Consider the following 24089-nt stretch of genomic DNA (forward strand, 5'->3'; position numbering starts at 1 on the left):
CCATAAGTTTAAAAACTGCCAGTCAGGCTTGGTGCTATGAAACCTAAGTCAGTGCCAAAGTGACACCAGATAGTACTACAGAAGACTGCCTGGGTAAAGAAATATGCAAAGAATACCAGGGCACTTACACTTGGTACTGTGACCCCAAGCGCCGCAGTGGACAAGTACAAGATGTGGTGTGCTATCAATGAGCACAGAGCATGAAGTAGCGAATGCGAAGGAGGAAGCAAACTGATAAATCAGAGTGGCAAAAGTACTGCCACCATTACCATGCATAATATACTTTTAACATTTTTCGTGTGACTTTCTATGTAGTGTTTCTTTTTTTTTTCATTCTTCATTTTAAATGTAAATCACTAATTCAAATTTTGAATGGCCAAGCTAGTGGCTCTGCATTCTGCTTCCCATCAACAGGTGGCAGTACTTTTGCCACTCTGGTTTACCAGTTTGCTTCCTCCTTCATGTCTCCTCCTCCATGCTCTGCTGGTAGCACACCACATCTTGTACTTGTCCACCACGGCACTTGGGGTCACAGCACCAAGTGTAAATGTCCTGGTATTCTCTGCATATTTTTTTATCCAGGCAGTCCTCTGTAGTACTCTCTGGTGTTCCTTTGGCATTAATTTATGTTTCACAGCACTTAGCCCGACTGGCAGTTTTTAAATTTATAGATTTTTTCTTTTGTTTTTTTATGTGTATTGCTGCATGTAAAAATTATCTTCCGTCTCTTGCTGTTTTCAGTACAACATCTGAAGATGGGTATACAAGAGCCCAAAACCAGTTCTGTGTTAAATAAAAGAACCTTACAACTGTAGCAGTATTTTCAACCTCTGGGTTAATTTCAGTAGTCAGTTTTCCAATTCATGTGCAGCAAAATAGTAGGACACTGACTGATAACATTTTTATAGGCAGTGTTCAGGCTGAAACAATTAGTGAGTACCCAGCTGCTAATGGACTGTCTGATCATGATGCAAAATTAATGGAAATAAACAATATAGCACCTTACAACCCTGATGTGGGTTCATACAAAGTAATGAGGCTTATTAATGACAACAGTATACAGTGCTTTAAGAGTAAGCTAAAAGGGGTTGTATGAGATGAATTGTATATATAACGGGAAGATAATGTCAAATTCAGTTTATTCCATAGTAAATTTGTGTCAAGTCGCTTTCTTAAAAATTATATGGAAGATACATTAAGAGAAAAACAAAAGCAACTAAGCCATGTATAACTATCGGAATTAAAATCTCATGTAAGAGGAAGAAGGAAATTTATAATAAAGCCAGAGTAAGTCAACATCTGACATTACTTGGACATGTAATGTAACAAACTGAGACTGTGTATTATCTGCATTAAGCACTGTAGTGTACGTAAGACTACTAATTGTTGATGTTACAAACCAGAGAGATTATTGAATAAAGATATCTTTGGTTCTGAGCAGCTAAGGATCATGATAGCAAAGTAATGGAGACATTTTTTGTTCTGTATGTTAATCAAGAATTGGAGAATAAATCAGTACTCACTATAGAATAATAGGTGATGCTGGAGCTTAACAATTGCTAATCTTCTAGACCATTACAGAACTTCTGTAAGGACTTGACCTCAGAGAGAAACTAACAGGCTTCACAATGAACCTTCACTGCATCACATGGTGACTCATCACAAATTCTGTCCACCCAAGTAGCTGACTGGTCAGCGCGACAGAATGTTACTCCTAAGGGCCTGGATTCAATTCCCAGTTGGGTCAGAGATTTTCTCCACTCAGGGACTGGGTATTTTGTTGTGCTAAATCATCATTTCATCCCCATCGACATGCAAGTTGCTGAAGTGGTGTCAAATCGAAAGACTAGCACCCGGCGAACAGCCTACCCGATGGGAGGCCCTAGTCACACGACATTTATTTATCACAAGTTTTAATGACTGTGAGATTAAAACAGTTTAGCATTTCACTGAGATATTCCATATGACCTTTTTGAGGATATCCACTTGATCTTCGAACACATTATAGAATGCTTTTAGATGGGTGGATTTTAATGCAGACTGTTCAGCATTACAACATACAAAATGTAAAACTCAATAGACAGATAATAACTAGTAAATAATTTGCATTCTACAGAAAATACTGTAGTATTTTAAGGAAAGTGACTGAAATGTGCAGAAATATGCATTTCCTGACAGAAATAAATAATCCAGTTAATATGATTAAAAATATATGGGACATTGTCAAATGGGAGAGTGCATGGCCAATCAGTTCATAAGATTCCATAACAATTAAACTGAATGAAAATGTTGTGACTGATAATTCACAAGTTGCAAGTACATTTAATAATCACTTTCTAAATGTAACACCAAAAAATAGGATTAAAGAGTTCAGTAGAAGAAGCAAGATTATGTATAACATATATCACTCTACAAAACTTTAAGCAATTAGAAGTATAGCCACAAAAATAAGATTAAATGGTTCAGTTGAAAAAGCAAGGGAACATATTTTAAATATCAATCCACAAAACTTTATCAACTTGAAGTAACACCAATGTCCTCCATTGAAAGTAATACAATTATAAAAATACTAAAAAAAGCAAAAGTTGATGTGAGATTGATGGAATTTCAAACAGAATTCTGAAAAGTTGTTCCAACTGAATAAGTATTGTCCTTAGTGATATATGCAACACAGCACAGCCACAGGAAATTTTTCCAAACATGTTAGAATATGCACCCGTTAAACCACTTCATAAGAAATATGACAAGACAGAATTAAGAAATGATCATCCACTTTCCTTACTGACATCTTTTACTAAAATATTCGAAAAAATAATGTGCTCAAAGAGTAGTTACAAACTTGAGTGGAAACAATTTACTTAACATATCACTGTTTTGTTTCCAGTGTTGCTCATCTGAGAATGCTAATTGTACATTCACTCGTGATATAATGCAAGTGGTAAATAATAATACATCACCAGATGGTATTTTTTTATCTTTCCAAGACATTTGATTGTGTAGTTCATGTTACTCTCGTAGAAATACTCAAGTTTTGTGTCATTAATGGCTTTATGCACAGCTGGTTTGAATCGTATTTAACTAACAGAATGCAAAAGATTGTGCTAGATAATTGAGACTGTGTAGGGAACATAGAGATTTTTTGTGATTTGGGAGGGTGGGAGGGAAATCACAAAGGACGTCCCATAAGGTTCAATTCTGGGTCCACTCCTATTCTTTATATATGTGAACAACTTTCCACTTAACATTCAACAAGCAAAAGTGGTACTTTTTGCAGATGATACTAGTGTTATAATAAATCCAATTAGAGAGGAAGCAACAGAATATTTGGTAAATTATATTTTACAAAGCATTGTTAAGTGATTCTCTGTAAATGGACTTTCCCTAAATTCTGAAGTAACACACTATATTCAGTTCTTTACAACAAATAGAGTCATATCTACAGTTGATGTGCCACATGAGCACGAGTCAGTAAATAGGGTAGAATGCTCCAGATTTTTTGTGTAAATACTGATGAAAAATTGAACTGGCAGAAGTGTATTACAAAGCTTTTAAAACAATTAAGTTAGCTACTTTTGCTCACCATATAATTGATAATTTTGGAAACAAATGTATCAGCCTCCTGAATATTTCGCATATTTCCACTCGGTAAAGTCTTACAGAATAATTTTTTGGGGTAACTCATCACATAGAAAGAAAGTATTGATTGCATAAAAGCAAGCAGTAAAAATAATTTGCGGTGTTTACCCACGGATGTCTTGTAGGTACCTCTCCAAGGAACTAGACATTTTAACTGCTCTGTCACATTACATATATTCACTAATGAAATTGGTCATAAATAATCCATTACAATTTGAGAAGAACAGTGATATATATACCTTTAACAATACAGGGAAAAAACCTGTATTACCCACTGTTAAAGCTGTCATTGCTGAGAAAGGAATTCAGTGCACAGCAACAAACTTTTCTGATAATTTACCCAGTAATAAAATGTCTCACAGGTACCGTAGTGAAGCAAGTGTCCAACACCTTCTACACCATTGGCAGATTTCTAATTAAAAACTCATAGGCAGCAAAACAAGAAATCAAGTGTAGTTACAGGGGTAGGATTAAAAATAATAATGTGTTGATTAAAGTGTGCCCAGATAGCCAATAAGAACGGAACTTTGTTGAGTCTAATGAACAAAACACCGTACAACAACAGTTCCCTGGAATGTAGCTTGCCACTACTCATTTCAGTCTGATAGTTAATCACTGAAGCAATGTAATGTCCTAGCAGGTAAGCACTGACACACTGGAATGTTTGTGAGTGATGTCTGTGTTGATGGTGTTCTGTGAGGCAGTGATCTCAGAGACAAAGCCCTCCAAAGCAGAGACCTGCAGTGGACCCTGAATGGATGGACCATTAGCCATGGCAGGAACAGAGCATAGAGTGTGCTCGATGAAAGAACTCTGACTGAGGAACTGCTAGACATGCTCAACCTAAAGCCCAGAGTGTGAACTGACTGCCGATAGTCAGGCGGCGACCTAAACAGTTGTCCAGCAGAAGGATACTGGTGGAGGCACATAACTCTTACAAACAAGGTAGTACTGCACTAGCAGTGCTGTTTGTGCTGACATTTATGCCTTTGATGGTGAGCTTGATGCCACACAGTACAATTTCGGCTGCTAGAGATTTGGCTGTAAACAATCCAGCCTATTTGTTTGTTGCTGTGGGTTGTTTTTGTCTGAGCTTAAGAGGAAGAGTCGCTTATGGACCAGACCTGCAGCAATATACAGTACACAAATGCACGATAGCTGGAGGTGTCTTCATAGGGTTCAGCATCCCTTCCTCTCTGAGGAAAGTCATGGCATAGCCACCTTGAACAAGATGTGGATGTCAAAGCAAATGGAGGAGCCACCCTGGAGTCAGGGTCCCTGGGTTGGGTGCTTGTGATGGCAGAGGCTAGGACCCAGGGAGTGCTGCAATGTAGCTTGGATGAGGCCACAATTGATGGTATGTTGTGGCTCTGACTTGTAGAGGCTCTTGGGAGCCATGACAGGTGTGTCACGGCTCTAGTGCTGCCACACATCCCCGGATCTACAATATTTCCGTACCAGGGCAAAAACTTGATAGTGGCATATCACCCCTTCCTCCCGTTCGAGCGTTTGAGATAGGACGTCTAAAATTTTTTTAAAAAATTAATTTTTCAAACAATTTTCATTTTGTAGTGCACATCTTTCTGGAGAGTTCGATATATAAAACGTGTATGTTCGAGGAAATGTAAGATATGTTGTTTCTACATCTACATCTACATCTACAAAGACATTCTGCAAGCCACTTTATGGTGCATGGCGGAAGGTAACCTCTACCACTAATTGTCATTTCCTTTCCTGTTCCACTTGCAAACAGAGAGAGGGAAAAGCCACTGTCTATATGCCTCCATATGAGCCCTAATTTCTCATATCTTATCTTTGTGGTTCTTATATGCAATGTATGTTGGCGGTAGAAGAATCGTTTGGCAGTCAGCTTCAAATGCCGGTTCTTCAAATTTTGTCAATAATGTTTCTCGAAAAGAGTGTTGCCTTCTCTCCATGGATTCCTATCTGAGTTCTCAAAGCATCTCCGTAACGCTTATGTGTTGTTCAGACCTGCCGATAACAAATCTAGCTGCCCCCCTCTGAATTGCTTCAATGTCTTCTGTCAATCCAACCTGGTATGGATACCAAGCACTCAAGCAGTACTCAAGAGCAGATCACACTAGCGTCCTATATGCGGTCTCCTTTACAGCTGAATCACTCTTCCCTCCCAAGAAACCGAAGCCGACCATTCGCATTCTGTTCCCTACCAGTTTTCACATGCTCGTTCACCTCATATCGCTTTGCAGCATTACGCCCATCTATATCTACATCTACATGATTACTCTGCTATTCGCAATAAAGTGCCTGGGAGAGGGTTCAATGAACAACCTTCAAGTTGTCACTCTTTCATTCCACTCTCGAATGGCGTGCAGGAAAAACGAGCTCTTAAATTTTTCTGTGCGAGCCCTGATTTCCCTTATTTTATAGTGATGATCATTTCTCCCTATGTAGGAGGGTGCCAACAGAATGTTTTCGCAATTGGAGGAGAAAATGAAAATATCCTATGGCATTTATTGGCCGGGAGATCCCCTTCAGAGTTCGGCCGCCATATTGCAAGTCTTTTCAGTTGACGCCACTTTGGTGACTTAAGTGTCAGTGATGATGAAAATTATGGTGAAGGACACTTAACACCCAGTCCCCAGCCCTGGCCCCCTTGTGTGGTATGCAGTAATGCTACCGCTGCACTATGGAGATGGATGCAATCGGAGGAGAAAACTGGTGATTGAAATTTCATGAGAAGGTCCTGTCACAACGAAAAACGCCTTTGTTTTAATGATTGCCAATCCAATTCATGTATCATGTCTGTGGTACTAACCCCCGTATTTCACGATAATACAAAACGAGCCACCCTTCTTTGTACTTTTTAAATGTCGTCTGTCAATCCCACCCGATGCGGATCCCACACTGCACAGGGTGAAAGGGTACTGCACAGGCTGAAAGGGTACAGAGAAGTGTAGTGTAGCTAGTCTCTTTTTAGTAGACCTGTTGCACTTTGTAAGTGTTCTCCCAATGAATCGCAGTCTTTGGTTTGCTCTGCTCACAACATTATCTATGTGATCGTTCCAATTTAGGTTATTTGTAATTGTAATCCCTAAGTACGGTATTTAGTTGAATTTACAGCCTTCAGCTTTGTGTGACTTATTGCGTAACCGAAATTTAATGGATTTCTTTTAGTACTCATGTGAATAACTTAACATTTTTCTTTATTCAGGGTCAATTGCTACTTTTCACACCATACAGATATCCTTTCTAAACCATTTTGCAGCTCGTTTTGGCCACCTGATGACTTTACAAGATGGTAAATGACAGCATCATCTGCAAACAATCTAAAATGGCTACTAAGATTGTTTCCTATATCGTTAATATAGAACAGGAGCAATAGAGGACCTATAACACCTCCCTGGGGAACACCAGATGTACTTCTGTTTTACTCAATGACTTTCCGTCTATTACTTCAAACTGTGAACTTTCCGACAGGAAATCATGAATCCAGTCACACAACTGAAGCAATATTCCATAGGCATGTAGTTTGGTTAGAAGACGCTTGTGAGGAATGGTGTCAAAAGCCTGCTGGGAATCTAAAAATATGGAATCAATTTAACATCCCCTGTGGATAGACTTCATTACTTCATGAGTATAAAGAACTAGTTCTGTTTCGCAAGAACGATATTTTCTGAATCCATGCTAACTACGTGTCAATAAACCGTTTTCTTCAAGGTACTTCATAATGTTAGAATACAGTATATGTTCCAAACCCCTATTGCAGATCGACATTAGTGATATGGGCCTGTAATTCAATGGATTACTCCTACTTCTCTGTTTGGATATTGGTGTGACTTGAGCAATTTTCCAGTCTTTAGGTATGGATCTTCCTGTGAGGAAGCGGTTGTATATAATTTCTAAATATGGGGCTATTGTACCAGCATACTCTGAGAGGAACATGACTGGTATACAATCTGGATCAGAAGCCTTGCCTTTATTAAGTGATTTAAGCGGCTTTGCGTTACCGAGGATATCTACTTCTATGTTTCTCATCTTGGCAGTTGTTCTCAATTTGAATTCAGGAATATTTACTTCATCTTCTTTGGTGAAGGAGTTTCGGAAAACCGTGTTCAATAACTCTGCTTTAGTGGCACTGTCATCAGTGACTTCACCGTTGTCGCGCAGTGAAGGTATTGATTGCGTCTTGCCACTGGTGTGCTTTATATATGATCAGAATCTCTTTTGGTATTCTGCCAGATTTCGAGACAGAGTTTCGTCATGGAAATTATTAAAAGCATCTCACATCGAAGTACGCGTTACATTTCGAATTCTGTAAAGCTTTGCCAGTCTTGGATATTTTCCGTTCTTTTAAATTTGGCATGCTTTTTTCGCTGCTTCTGCAACAGCGATCAGACCCATTTTGAGTACCATGGGGGATCAGCACCATCATTTATTAATTTATGTGGTATATATCTCTCAGTTGCTTTCGATACTATCTCTTTGAAATCATTCCACAACTTTTCTATGTTTACATGACCAGATCGGAAGGAGTGAGGACTGTCCCTTAAAACGGCGTTAAGAGCATTTTTATCAGCTTTTTTAAAAAATCGATATACTTTGCGTTTCTTTTTTATGGTTGTAAGTGTTACAGCATTCAGTCCAGCAGCAACTGCCTTGTGGTCACTACTCCCTGCATTCGTCACGATACTCACTACTTGTTCAGGATTATTTGTTACTAAGAGGTCAAGTATGCTTTCGCAGCCATTTACGCTTGAGTGGGCTCAAGAACTACCGTAACTGTTCAAAATAATTTTCTGAGGAAGCATTCAGTACAATTTCGGATGTCGTTTTATGCATGCCACCAGCTTTAAACATATAATTTTTCCGCCGTATCGAGGGTAGATTGAAGTCACCACTGACTATAACTGTATGAGTGGGGTACCTGTTTGAAATGAGACTCATGTTTTCTTTGAACTGTTCAGCAACTACATCTTGTGAGACTGGGCTCAGTAAAACGATCCAAGTAATAGTTTAGTCCGATTGTAAAGTATAACCTCTACCCATACTATTTCGCAATAACTATCTGCTTCACTTTCACTACAAGGCTAACTACATCTGACAGCAATAAATACCCCACCACCAACTGTATTTAATCTACTCTCTCTGAACACAGTTAGATCATTCGAAAAAAATTCGGCTGAACTTATTTCCGGCTTTAGCCAGGTTTCTGTACCTATAACTTTTGAGGTTCAGTGCTTTCTATTAAAGCTTGGAGCTCTGGTTCTTTCCCAACAGAGCTATGACAATTTACAACTACAATACTGATCATTTCTACATCTAACTTACTGTGTTTTACCTGTCCCCTTTTAGACGGGCGCCCTTTCTGTGGTTCCCTGAGACCCTCTTACCTAAAAAACCGCCCAGTTCCTTCCACACATCCCCCGCTACCCACGTAGCCACTTCCTGTATGTAGTGGACTCCTGAATTATTAAGCAGAACCTGGAAACCCATCACCCGATGGGGCAAGTCAAGGAATCTGCAGCCAACACGGTCACAGAACTGTGTGAGCCTCTGATTCAGACCTTCCACTTGCCTCTGCACCAAAGGGCCACAGTCGGTTCTATCAATGATGCTGCAGATGGTGAGCTCTGCCTAAATCCCACAAGCAAGACTGGCATTCTATACCATTTCCGTTATGCAAGACTCCTCTGGAAAGGGCTGGTGCCATGAAACGCTGCCACTGTGAGAATGGAGGAGGGGAGGATATTGGGTACAACCATGTGTTAATGGGAATGTGGAAAAATGGTACACCCAGATGGGGGGAGAGGGGTACTGAAAGAAGTGGGAGGACCAAAGGATTCGAATATGTTGATAAGAATGATGGACCGGCAAGGGGTCAGGGAATGACACAGATAACACCTCGAAATGTGCAATGTCTCGATGAGCATGAAAATAGGAGGAGGATGTATATGAATCGAGAAAGACGCTACAGAATGTAGAGCGTGCACTTGAGCGTGGAAATTCTCAGAATAAGCCCTGAATTGGTCCCAAAAGTGGACATAGGACAGGATAGCAAGATCTGCACCTGAACTGAGAAATTGAAGAATGCGATAAGGATGAGCAGCAAAACAAGCAAGAAGAAAACTGAAAAGCGACAGTGGGTGTCGAGAGCACACCTACGCGATGAAGAAAATACCAGTAATAGTTTGAAGTAGAGCACATGTTTGGTAGGCTCTAGGGAAGCACAATACGTCTGACAGTCTGGACACTACTCACTATTGGAACATAAACTCTAAACCAATGACCCTCGTTGCTATTGCAATGGGGACAAGAACATTCAATCTTCGATTCTTGTGCTGCAAAACTTTGTTCCTTATCGCCATTACAGTATCAGATCCTCTTCACCATTGTAGGGACAAGGAAGATGCAAATGTTGATCTTTGTCATAACCGTAGGGACTAGGAGGGTGCAAGCAAATGTTGATCTTCAACAACATAGTAGCATGTGACAGGGTGTGAATAAATGATTATCCTTATCCCCTTCGTAATGTTTATGGCCAAGCGGAACAACATACTGTGATTGGAGTGCCCAAATAGCCCATAGAGATGGAACTTCATTGAGTCTAATAAACAAAATACAATAACAGTTTCCTGAAATGTGTGTTGGCAATGTTTGTGTGTGGACAAAATCCGTGATGATAGTGTTCTCTGAGGCACTAAACTCGGAGATGGAGTCCCATGGAGGAGATGTGGTGGACTCCAAATGGATGGGTCACTGGGCACTGCCTGTATAGAGCACAGTGTGCAGAGTGCACTAGGCAAAAGAGCTCCAACTGATGGACAGTTAGACATGGACAGTGTAGAACTCTCAAAAAAACCCTCATTGAGGAACCGCTAGGCAATGTTGGCATAAAGCCCAGAACGTGAACTGAGTGCCAAGTGGTCGTGCAGTAACCTAAATACTTGTCCAGAGGAATAATACTGACAGAAGCAAGTGACTCACAGAAGCTAGGTAGTGCCTTGATAACTGTGGTGTTTGTACCAATTCTTGCTCCCCTGGCAACAAGGATGGTGCAAGACTGTACCATGGTGGCTGCTGGATCTTCGATGTAAGAAATCCTGCATATTTTTGTGTTTCTGCAGCTCGTCTGAGCTGCTTAGTAAGTGATGATAGTGGGCCAGAGCTGTCTCACCCAATGGTAGGCCTATACAACTGTACTGTTGGTGGCTTCGTCAACAGGGAACATAGAACAAAGTTTCAGAAAGCAATGTTAAGCGAATAATCTACGTATATTCATCATTAGAGACCGGATCATATTCAACATGACAAGCTCTAAATATGCATAAAAATGCTGAAAATATGCATAAAAGTGTCGAAAGATACAAGATCATATAATAAAAAACATAACAGTTACCGAATACTATATGTCTCTAAGACGAATCAGGGCATATCAACTGCGAAGAAGAGCGATGGCCACATGAAAAATCGGGACCTTTGAATGTTGATCTCATAGTTTATATGCTTTGTGGTAGAGATTAGAAGGGTACTTTTGAGATTAGTTTTTAAAAAAATTGCAAAAAAATTCACACAATGTATCTCAACATATTGTTCCTTCTTTGTTACAGTTGTCAGTAACAAGCAGATGCGATACGAATTAGCCGCCGCGAAACAATCGATATATTTCGGTCCAATTTCGAGATATATCGCACGCAGTGGGGGATGCACATGAGCTCCATAATATTTCAAAAACAACATACAATCGAATTTTTTTTTTGAGAAACATTAACATTGAATTAATATTATTGGACTGAAGATCGTTTGCAGATTATTTTACATTTTACTACTATAGTAAACATAAACGATCAGGTACTGTTCCAAATATTCCATAGTAAGAAACTTCCTGGCAGATTAAAACTGTGTGCCGGACAGAGACTCGAAATCGGCACCTTTGCCTTTCGCGGGCAAGTGCTCTACCAGCTGAGCTACCCAAGCACGACTCACGCCCTGTCCTCACAGCTTTACTTCTGCCAGTACACTCTCCTGCAGGAGAGTTTCTGTAAAGTTTGGAAGGTAGGAGACGAGGTACTGGCAGAAGTAAAGCTGTGAGGACGGGGCATCAGTCGTGCTCGGGTAGCTCAGTTGGTAGAGCACTTGCCCGCAAAAGGCAAAGGTCCCGAGTTCGAGTCTCGGTCCGGCACACAGTTTTAATCTGCCAGGAAGTTTCATATCAGCACACACTCCGCTGTAGAGTGAAAATTTCATTCTATTCCATAGAAGCTTGTGTTTTCCATCACTCAAAACATTTTCATGGACAGAAAAGGACCATTCTACATCAATTGAGGTAACTGGGCAGTACTGACTTTGAGTGCTAATTTAGGATTTATTGTTCCTACAAAAGTTCGCCCATTCCATTAATAACACAATCAATTTGGGACAAGTGTTAAAATATTGGGTTATTGATCAAAATGTTTTCAAACTTTTCTTTAAGTTTTCTTGGAAGTGAGGAGTTCACTAGACTAATTTTATTCATTAACTAAATAGATTCATTCAGCGCCAGACCTAGAGTTTCAAGCTTTTTAATACTCGTGGGTATATGGGGAAAATGTGTGCTTGTCACAGTAATGTTGTTGTAAATACTGGAATAATTAAATGCTTTCTTCCACTGACCAAAGCCTCTGCACCATCGAAGCAGTTTACTACACCTCTGACAGCCTCGAAATGTTGATTGCAAAACAACACAGCTTCATCCCACGTATCCCAACGAGTTAACACTGGTTCAGAAGGTAAAGAAAAATTTGTTAGCTTTTTTTGTAGGTGTTAATGCGAGCAGGTGCCTTAAGAAACACTTTCTTTGTGGATGAAATCAGTTTATTTACATTCCCAAATGTGGATCATACTTCTTCAGCAAGTCGGTGTGTTCTACAAGCAAAGTATGTAACATGAATCAAGTTAGGATAAAGTAGTTGGACGGATTTCCTTGCTTTGATCTTACATGAAGCAGCATCTGAGAGAAACACGAACACTTTCATATGGACCCTGGAAATATTTTTCTAGTACCCTCACTCACAAATTTGGCGAATGTAGAATGATTTTTCTTCACAAGTTCATTGCAACCTCTCGTTTTAACGCACCAACAATTAAATTTGCAATGTAACGGCCACAAGTGGCGGTAGTTTCGTCAACTGAAATCCAAAAATGTTGTCCTTGAGTTCATTGCCTATTTCTTCCAGAACATGTTGTCAGTATGTAATTTTTAATTTTGATCCATCTGTCGTATTTTGATTTAAGCAATATTTGCACACGAAGCCTCTGACGATAGGGTCTGTAAGTTTGTGAAGAGGAATATTAGTTGCAGTGAATGCTTCACTTCGATCCATGTTAAAGCGAGTTATTTGGTTTCCGTTGGAGGTTAAATCCCTGCTACTGCTACTTGCCACTGTCACAAGTTGTTGTCTTGGGCCTTACTTTTGCAGTTCTGCGGTATAAAGACTTGTCTTTACATGCTGGTCTGTCTGAAACTTCTTTTACACGAAATGTTTTTGTCGCAAATTTGACAATATGAAACATTTCCGTCATATGTAAATGTTCCAGGGTGGTCAGCTATCGATGAAACGACATTTGTTTTTCCAGTCGACATGGTGCACAACACGTTACACATAAACACGTTAAAGTTTGTACAGAACAAAAAGAAATCTAAACTGCAACAATAAACATGCGACTAACAATTTTTGCCGACCCGTGCGTTATGAAGTGGAGAGGATTAAGAGGAGGCGCGGGCGGCGGGTGCATTGACTCTGCTTGCCTGTTCCTGTTTAGTAATCAGTTTGCTAGCCAGTAGCCTCATGGTTAGCGATCGCACGCAGTTGTAGGTCGCCGTAGTCTGTGGGATATCAAAATGAGTTCGAGCTAGAGCCCGCCCGTGTTAACTTTCAAAATATTGTGAATATAAAGCGAAAATATGTATCATCACTAGTTTTTAGTTAAAATGTGCAATAACTAGTGAAAAAGAGCCAAATATATGTTCAACATGCAAATGCATATTATCCCGTCTCTATTCATTATAACCTTATGTATGACTCCCGTAGAGTCTGTGAAACAAACATTCAACACACAGAGCCATTTAAGTACTCATGGGAAGGTATCTTAACATGTGATGCAATGCCAAGTACACGCTGCCTTTCTATTCACAGTGATTTGCAAAGTTGAGATTTGGGAAGATCAAAGTTTTTGTACCCTGCCTTTCGATGTTCTTTCATTCCCTACTACCCCTGAGAGTAGGGTAGGCTGTTGTAGAACGAATATCTCAGAAAGCTGGGAGTGGAGCAGAGGGTGTACCAGTTGGGAATATTTGGAAGGTGACTTCCAGATTCGACAATCTCGTGATGGCTATGGAAAAACTCTCCAAAACCATAATCATAACCTAGGACTGATCCAATTTCTTATTTCTTTCTTGCAAAATGTCCATTGTGCCAGATAAAAAAAATTAAAAAATGTGTGTGTGTGTGTGTGTGTGTTTGTGTGTGTTTGTGAGGCAGAGAGCTAGAGAGAGAGGGAGGGAGGGGGGGGGGAGGAAAGAGCGAATGTTCCTGTCAATTTCCAGAGAGCGATGTACTCATAAATTTTAATATAATGAATTATCTTTTAGGTTGTATGGTCATGGTCAATGAAACTATTGTCCCTCAAGTTTCACCCAGAACTGTGTTAAACAGCTTCATAGGTGCTCATGGTAATGCTGAGTGTTCCTGTCATATGGGTTGCAGCTATTGGGTTTTGATTCATTTTTCTGGATTCCATTTTGTCAGATGAATTGTGATGACACTGGGGCAAACTAGTTATTTGTTTGGAGGGGATTGTGGGGACAGTTCTCGTATTTATCTGACAGACCAGCGAGATCTCTGAAACCCTGGCCTGTTTTGTGTTTCTGCTTGGGTCTGTTTGTTGTTGTTCAGCGGTGGGGGGGGGGGGGGGGGATGGGTCAGACATCAGAGAGTTACATGCATGCTGTGGAAAGGGGAACCGGTTGAAGTTTAGACGTGATTGACAGACGCAGTGCTTGCCAAAGACAAAAGTGAATAGTCATCTGTCAAAGATAAATAAGTTTTGTCTTCCCTGTGAAAGAGGTTCTAACATCTGATTCTTCACAGACACTTCCTGTACAGCACTAAGTTTCATGGTTTCTTGTTTTCCTTCCAGATTCTCCCCATCTTTAAATAGCCATCGATAATTGTTTACCTTTTGCATAATTTCACTTCATGATTTCCTGGATGGTTTCCTGAATGATCTGCTTCACCTAGATTTCCCTACATTGCACTGTCAGCAAAAACTTTTGTGTTCTTTCAGATATGCACTCATGATTCTCTTTTTAGTTCCAGTGCAGATCTTACCAGGTGTACGTGGAATCTTATATTCCCCACATGCCAATAGAGGACCTGCACATACATGACTCCAAATGTTACACTGTTACTTAAGCACTAGGTTCCAAGAATTCTAAAGTTCCCTTCTCCTATCACGCCCTTGGTAACCAGTTCACTGGGATTTGTACCACTGATTATTCCTTTGGTATGCTGGCCTTACACCTTGTAAGAATGAAAGCAATGGCTAACAGAGTCAGGGCCACTATGGCACTCAGTACGATGGTACTCAGAGGGCTGTTACCCAGTGCTGTCCTTCTCTGTAAAGGGTGCTGCATGAGCTGCTCGACTGAGATGTGTCCCTCTTGGTCAGCAATGAATTTATGCATGGACTATATTAGGCCTGGCTCCAAAGCCTGATTCAGAAGGATTAGGTTTCATCCGACCAAAAGTCCTAACATTGTTTCTGGCCAGTGCAGTTTTGGCTGTATGATACTCAGTTGTGTGACCCTGAAACTGAGGCTAGTAGATGAAAAGTTAGCCCTGTTATGTTGCACATGGTCTCATTAATCAGTATTCCACTTCCAACAGGTTCTACATGTCTAGCTTCAGTGAATCTGTCTTGCTCATAGCAACTTGCTACTACTACCAGACATTTATAGGAGAAGTAAACCCAGTGCAGTCCAAAACGCTGTAGACTCAGCTTGGGTTTCACTATATCCCTTGGGAAATCTATCTCCTTCTGCCTGGCCTGAAACAACTGCTCTGCATTCAGACCGATGTGTGTTACCCTGGATGATATTTCACCATACATGGCTCTCTCTGCTGAGATTAGCAACGTTCCCTCAGTCCTCACTTCCATGAAATTCCTCAAAGCCGCACACTTTACTGGGTCCAGATGGATGCATTACTGGAAATCGAACCAGAATGTATACTCAGTCTTTACTCCCCCTGATGCCACATGACAGTAAGATGGTAGGTTTTGCTTGCTAAGTTCCATTAACAAACTTAACCCATGTGGCACTTCTTTCTGCAATTTAGGTAATCTCAATAAATACCACCCCAGTGGTAATAAATTTGCACTCACCTGCCTGCTTAAGGCCTGACGCAAAGCTTCCTGCAGGCTCATCACTACTCCCTGAACATCCCACATACTATCAGTTTCTCCTTGCAAAAATCTCATCAACACAATCTTGGTATCCAGCACTTCCAAGCATCCCTGCAAGGCTCCTAGATTTTGGTTCAAGACTTCTTTTGATGTTTTAGCATACCCCACTACCTTGTGTGCCAATTTATGAAGTAACTCTGTGTTGTTGAGCACACGCCCTTCCAAATTCTCTGTATGTGTCATGTGCCATGCCTCTATTACTTTACTGTCTTCTGCCAATTTCTTTAGTTTCCACTATGCTCTTCAGCTCCCTAACATCGCTTTCATCTACTGTTCCAAACAGTGACCTAAAAATTTTCCCACTTGCATCAACCAACCCCTCTTTCTCCTCGCTTATGGTATAGCTTCCATCATTTGTCCCACATGTTCCCATAACATTCTGTATGCCTGATGCAATTTCTCATTTCCTCTGGTACTTCCCCAAGCACTCCTTTGCTTCCTCCACGCCATTTAATATCATCAAATGTCTCTTCCAATCTCCTCACTTCATTCCACATGTCCCATGTGTTCAATACTAACGTTAACACCTGTTGGTGACTAGTCACTATGACATCCTCCTACCTCAAGTACAGTACTCCTACATCTAAGTGCTGGATCTGGAAGCTGTCCACCCTGATGACGAGATGCACCACTGTCAAGATTCCCTTTTTCGATATTCTGAAGACAGGGATCGCCATCACCCTTCCTCCCTTTTTCAAAAGACTACCGGCCGGCCGGAGTGGCCGTGCAGTTCTAGGCGCTAGAGTCTGGAACCGGGCGACCGCTACGGTCGCTGGTTCGAATCCTGCCTCGGGCATGGATGTGTGTGATGTCCTTAGGTTAGTTAGGTTTAATTAGTTCTAAGTTCTAGGCGACTGATGACCTCAGAAGTTAAGTCGCATAGTGCTCAGAGCCATTTGAACCAAAAGACTACCGCCCCTAGCAGGCTCTGTAATACACATAAAATCAAACAACATAACTAAATTACAACAAAATGAAATGGGCATTCACTACTAACTAATAGAAAAATTTACTCATACTTCCTACTACTTCCTAGATCACAAGTCACATGGCACCTCATACCCAGGCCCAATCACATCTTCCTGTTTCTACCTTCGCTCTGCCTTTTCTTCTAACCTTTATTCCCTTGCAGAATAAGGGGAATTACATCTGGATAACCCTTAAACAGCCGCAGATGCCCAATGTTCACAATTGTCATTCTGGTGGGCAACTGAAGTTTAATGTTGACAGACTAGGTGGTTCCTACTACCTGATATGGCTCTTGATACATCGTGATGAATTTCTTGGTGTTCCCTTTTGGTGTATATTCGCTGGACAGCATCACCCATCGCTTTGTGGCAAATTCGCTGTTCGTCTCACTGCATTCTCCTGCTTTTCCAAAGCTCTGGTATTTGCCTTTTGCAGTCGTTTCCATACTTCCTGAACCATTCCCGCGAACTTGCACACTGACTCCTCATTTCTTCCCTTCCCACGAATCCACGCACTGGCTCTCCACTTCGTCCCTTTCTTACCTTTATCAGGTCAAATGGCGATGACATTCCATCCATATAGTATCTCATATGGAGACAACCCACTATACATGTGGACTTTTGAGTTGTAAGTGCAGATGACATACCCCAGAAATTCGTTCCAGTTCTGATAACGTGAGTTTACTTTGTAACCCAGCATTTTACCAATCGTTCTGTGCACACATTATATCCTCCCATTTGCCGGTGGATGCAGCAAGGTCGTCCTCAACTTTTTTTTATTCAGCAACCCACAAAGTTCCTTCAATAGATTTGACATAAAGTTGGTGCACTTGTTGGTAATTATCGTTTCGGGCCCATCAAACTTCAGAATTCAGTTTTTCAACAACACCTATGCGACTGTCATCACTTGCTTATTTGGCATGGCTACCGTGTCAATGTATCTCAAAAATGATCTGTTATCGTCAGAACGAATCTGTTCCCTGCTGGTGTTCGATTGAGCAGTCCTATAACGTCAATCCCCAACATAGAAAAAGGGTTTGACACTTCTGGCAACCTCTGCAGTTTTATCTGCTTTCAACTCAAGTCAGCCCTTTGTGCACACTGTATACAACTCTTCACATACTCCACTACGTCACTCTCCTTCCCTTCCACCAGTACCTCTTCACCACTCTCCTGTTCGTCATCCTGCATCCACCATGACAGGACAATGCATGATCATGTACTTCCCTTAATACTTCCTTCTTTGAATTTGCTGGCACCACTTCTTATGGTCCTAACCTCGTTTCTCAGCATAGAAGAACATCATAGGTGCTAAACAGTGGCTGTGTCTGGTATCGCTTAATCACCATCAGCGTCTTGCATTTTCTGCCATACTGCAAGATTGTGACCCAGAACTTTCACCATTGCCACTTTACTACTTCATGCATTCACATTACTGTGCTTTTTCCCTGGCATGTGTATGACTTCATAGTCGAACTCACTAAGCCTTAAAGCCCACATTGCGAGTCTATTAGATGGCTCTTTTAGTCCCATTTCAAAGCGGTGTGGTCTGTTGCTACATGAAATTCTTCCCTGTATAAATAACACTTAAAATACTTAACCCTATAAACAACGTGAAGTATTTCCCTATCTTGACACATGGGACGCTCCTTCCTATCAATTTCCTGGCAAAGAACACATCCCAGTACCTGATTAGGCGCATTGCATGGCAGAATAACTCCTCAAAATCTTGGACATCAAGAACAGAACTCGACGCCAGCACTTCCTTCCATTTGTCAAATGCTTCCTGACACTCTCCCATCCACTCAAACTTCACACCTTTTCATAACAATTATGTCAGCAGTCGTCCTATGTCGGTAAATCCCTTCACAAATTTGCTATAGAAATTCGAGATCCCAAGAAAAAACTGAACATCTTTAATTGTTTTTGGTTCCAGAAAATCTCGCACTGCCTCTACCAATATCATTCCATCTGCACTCCATCCTTGCTAACAACATGGCCAAAATTTTTCACTTCCTCTAATCCAGAATGACGCTTCTCCAAGCACAACATTAAACATGCCACTCACAAGCTCTTAAGCACTTCTGTTACACGCTGACTAAGCTCTTCCATGCTACTCGTTTGAAATATCTAAACACCATGTTTGAAATCCCTGAACACACTGTCCAGCTATCTCTGAAATGTTGCGGGAGCATTCTTTACACCAATTGGCATTCTTCTTTATTGGTGTGGCCTCAGAGGGAGGAGAATGCAGTTTTCAGATGATCCTCTGGAGCCACTTCTAACTGATGATGACCACTCATCAGATCCATGGCCAAAAAGTACTGACAATCTTCCAAGTGACCAAAGTCTCATATATACACTCCTGGAAATGGAAAAAAGAACACATTGACACCGGTCTGTCAGGCCCACCATACTTGCTCCGGACACTGCGAGAGGGCTGTACAAGCAATGATCACACGCACGGCACAGCGGACACACCAGGAACCGCGGTGTTGGCCGTCGAATGGCGCTAGCTGCGCAACATTTGTGCACCGCCGCCGTCAGTGTCAGCCAGTTTGCCGTGGCATACGGAGCTCCATCGCAGTCTTTAACACTGGTAGCATGCCGCGACAGCGTGGACGTGAACCGTATGTGCAGTTGACGGACTTTGAGCGAGGGCGTATAGTGGGCATGCGGGAGGCCGGGTGGACGTACCGCCGAATTGCTCAACACGTGGGGCGTGAGGTCTCCACAGTACATCGATGTTGTCGCCAGTGGTCGGCGGAAGTTGCACGTGCCCGTCGACCTGGGACCGGACCGCAGCGACGCACGGATGCACGCCAAGACCGTAGGATCCTACGCAGTGCCGTAGGGGACCGCACCGCCACTTCCCAGCAAATTAGGGACACTGTTGCTCCTGGGGTATCGGCGAGGACCATTCGCAACCGTCTCCATGAAGCTGGGCTATGGTCCCGCACACCGTTAGGCCGTCTTCCGCTCACGCCCCAACATCGTGCAGCCCGCCTCTAGTAGTGTCGCGACAGGCGTGAATGGAGGGACGAATGGAGACGTGTCGTCTTCAGCGATGAGAGTTGCTTCTGCCTTGGTGCCAATGATGGTCGTATGCGTGTTTGGCGCCGTGCAGGTGAGCGCCACAATCAGGACTGCATACGACCGAGGCACACAGGGCCAACACCCGGCATCATGGTGTGGGGAGCGATCTCCTACACTGGCTGTACACCACTGGTGATCGTCGAGGGGACACTGAATAGTGCACGGTACATCCAAACCGTCATCGAACCCATCGTTCTACCATTCCTAGACCGGCAAGGGAACTTGCTGTTCCAACAGGACAATGCACGTCCGCATGTATCCCGTGCCACCCAATGTGCTCTAGAAGGTGTAAGTCAACTACCCTGGCCAGCAAGATCTCCGGATCTGTCCCCCATTGAGCATGTTTGGGACTGGATGAAGCGTCGTCTCACGCGGTCTGCACGTCCAGCACGAACGCTGGTCCAACTGAGGCGCCAGGTGGAAATGGCATGTCAAGCCGTTCCACAGCACTACATCCAGCATCTCTATGATCGTCTCCATGGGAGAATAGCAGCCTTCGTTGCTGCGAAAGGTGGATATACACTGTACTAGTGCCCACATTGTGCATGCTCTGTTGCCTGTGTCTATGTGCCTGTGGTTCTGTCAGTGTGATCATGTGATGTATCTAACCCCAGGAATGTGTCAATAAAGTTTCCCCTTCCTGGGACAATGAATTCACGGTGTTCTTATTTCAATTTCCAGGAGTGTATTATGAATGGAGTACTCATCTGATACTGTCTTGCTGCTGAGGTAACGTTAGTCACAACAGAACATGTATTTCCTTGTCCCATCCATAGACTTTCTTGGCAGAACCATGTTCCTGGCTCTCCAGGTACTATTACTGTGTTCTGTTATACCATCAGCTAGCTGCTGCTTAGTAAAATCCTCCACTATGGGTTGCAAATCCCTAGGTATACGACAGGTTTTACAGTAAACTGGTGCTTCTGTGGTGAACTATTGGAATTGCTGGCAATGGTCCTTGCAGTAAAAACAAATCTTCAGTTTACTTTAACAATTCATCTATCTACTCCTTCTCCTCTCCTTTCAACGGACAGTTTTCTTGTGTAATGCGGATCTATTGGTAACTATGGTTGTTTCCTATGGGCACCCCTGATGCACCAGTCCTCCTCATACAGAACAACCAAATTCTGTATCAATGTCCCTTTTGTCAAACTCACTTCCATGGTGCTATAATTATCCATGTTCATGGGTACTACCCACCCACCATTTTTCTCCTGTATGATGGATCCATGACATCGTTTTCTTCTAATGGTTCGACAACACTCACAATACCCACAGGTAGACTTGACTCCACAGTCACCCAAGTGACTTCCCAGTGCCACAAGACACATAATCATGGGAACTGAGCCTTAATGCTAATGTACATGGTTCAGTTGATTTGTTCATTTACACTGAATGCCCCTTGTGACAGTTCTGCATTGACAACGGTTTTGCTTAGCTAAAATAACAATAACTAAGTTCCATAGTGTGCTGTCCAAGATCAGTTTTGGCATGATACTGAAATAAAGAAACCTATCCCTAGGATCATGACACAGGTTTCACTCAGAATTGGTACAACCTCCAGGCACTGATCAAAATGAACCTTCCTTATTCGAAAATCCACATGCACTGACCACAATGGCGTGAGACCACTGTATCCCCTCATCCATGCAGCCTATAACGTGGTGGGTTCAACTTCCCTTGACCTACTAGGCTCTTTTTAGCCACAGAAAACGCGCTCCTGTGTCCAACAAAAACTTAAATTTCCTGGTTCCTATAAATTCGACCACTGAGCGTTCCACCTCTGCATTTATAATTATAATACTGAAATTAAATGGGAACTCCTTTAGGTGAACCTTGGGCTCTGTCTGCCATTTAACGACTTCTTAACATTACCATGTCCACCCCTCCATCCTACATGTTGCTGTTTATCACCTCTATCCCTACTCCCTGTTAGCTGGCATCTCTGCTTCTGCACAAGTCCCATATGGCCACAATTATAACACATTATGCTAGTCAAAGACACCATCTGCTTATCATGTACTGCTGTTCTGTGACTATTTCCTGATACTGAATCACCAACTGAGTAGCATAGTACATATCCCTCATTGTCCCTTCACGCACTTTTCTAGACATAGGTATTTGCCTGCAATCCCCTCAAAAAGATATCCAGTGCCTTCTGTTTGGCCTCTTGTACCACATCCTTATTTGCCTAATCACTTTGTCCCAGTTCATAAGTGTGCTTGTTCATCTCTCTTATCCTATCTGCGAATTTCTTCACTGTTTTCTCTTGCCTCTTTACTATCACACTCAACCTCTCCCGAAAGTACCACTTACTATTCTGTTTCTTATATCTCTGCAACAACCCTTCCTTCAATTGTACACACTCCGTCGCCATTCTCAAGCTCTCACAGCACATCATATACGTTTTTGCTTCTCCCACTAACCGTGGCTTACCTATGTGCAACAATTGACCATCAGTCCCACCATTCATCACAGCCGACAGCTCTTGAGCCTCTATAAAAGAACGCACATCCTAAGATACTCTACCTGAAAATGGCAGCATCAATCCTGTAGCAGCCAGTTCTATACTGACTATCCAGAACATTATGAACATTGACCTACTACCAATGCAGACCCATCCAGACAATAGCAGCGTCACCTGGCGAGGAATGACTGTGTCAGGCACATGCATGAAGCATGTAGTTTCAGTAAGTGTGATGTCCAAGTGAACATTGGAGAAGGCACATGATCTGAGTTTGAGCAAGTTGTATTTGCCCAGAGGTTCAGCATGAGCCTTTTGGAAACTGCATGACTTATTGGATGTCCAAGGAGTGCTGAAGTGAGTTCATCAACATGTGGTGAGAACAAAGTGAAACTACATCCATAGGTTGTAAATCTGGGTGGCTACCCCTCATTACAGATGTCAGACTTCGTAGGCTGAGCAGACTGATGAAAGAGGACAGGCAGCAAACTGTGGTGGAACTAACATCAACATTAATGCTGGGCAGCGTACAAGTGTGTCTGAACACACAGTGACCATAGCACTCCTAAAAATGCGACTCTGCAGCCATTGCTCCATGCATATCTACATCTACATCTACATTTATACTCCGCAAGCCACCCAACGGTGTGTGGCGGAGGGCACTTTACGTGCCACTGTAATTACTTCCCTTTCCTGTTCCAGTCGCGTATGGTTCGCGGGAAGAACGACTGCCAGAAAGCCTCCATGCGCGCTCGAATCTCTCTAATATTACATTCGTGATCTCCTCGGGAGGTATAAGTAGGGGGAAGTAATATATTCGATACCTCATCCAGAAACGCACCCTCTCGGAACCTGGACAGCAAGCTACACCGTGATGCAGAGCTCCTCTCTTAAAGAGTCTGATACTTGAGTTTGCTAAACATCTCTGTAACGCTACCACGCTTACCAGAAAACCTTGTGACGAAACGCGCCGCTCTTCTTTGGATCTTCTCTATCTCCTCTGTCAACCCGACCTGGTACAGATCCCACACTGATGAGCAATACTCAAGTATAGGTCAAACGAGTGTTTTGTAAGCCGCTTCCTTTGTTGATGGACTACATTTTCTAAGGACTCTCCAAATGAATCTCAACCTGGCACCCGCCTTACCAACAATTAATTTTATATGATGATTCCACTTCAACAAATCGTTCTGTACGCATACTCCCAGATATTTTACAGAAGTAACTGCCACCAGTGTTTGTTCTGCTATCATATAATCATACAATAAACGATCCTTCTTTCTATGTATTCGCAATACACTACATTTGTCTATGTTAAGGGTCAGTTACCACTCCCTGCAATAGTGCCTATCTGCTGCAGATCTTCCTGCATTTCCCTGCAATTTTCTAATGCTGCAATTTCTCTGTATACTACAGCATCATCTGCGAAAAGCAACATGGAA

The 24089-nt window shown here is 42.1% G+C and overlaps 1 non-coding gene across 1 annotated transcript; it reads left to right on the forward strand.

Annotated features, from left to right (window-relative positions):
• The first annotated feature begins 11723 nt into the window (after window positions 1-11723).
• Trnal-caa (transfer RNA leucine (anticodon CAA)) lies at window positions 11724-11798 on the forward strand. The gene has a single exon. It is a non-coding gene; the product is annotated as a tRNA-Leu (tRNA).
• Window positions 11799-24089: the final 12291 nt, after the last annotated feature.

This window comes from Schistocerca cancellata, chromosome 9, assembly GCF_023864275.1.
Source record: "Schistocerca cancellata isolate TAMUIC-IGC-003103 chromosome 9, iqSchCanc2.1, whole genome shotgun sequence".
Classification (NCBI taxonomy): Eukaryota; Metazoa; Arthropoda; class Insecta; order Orthoptera; family Acrididae; genus Schistocerca; species Schistocerca cancellata.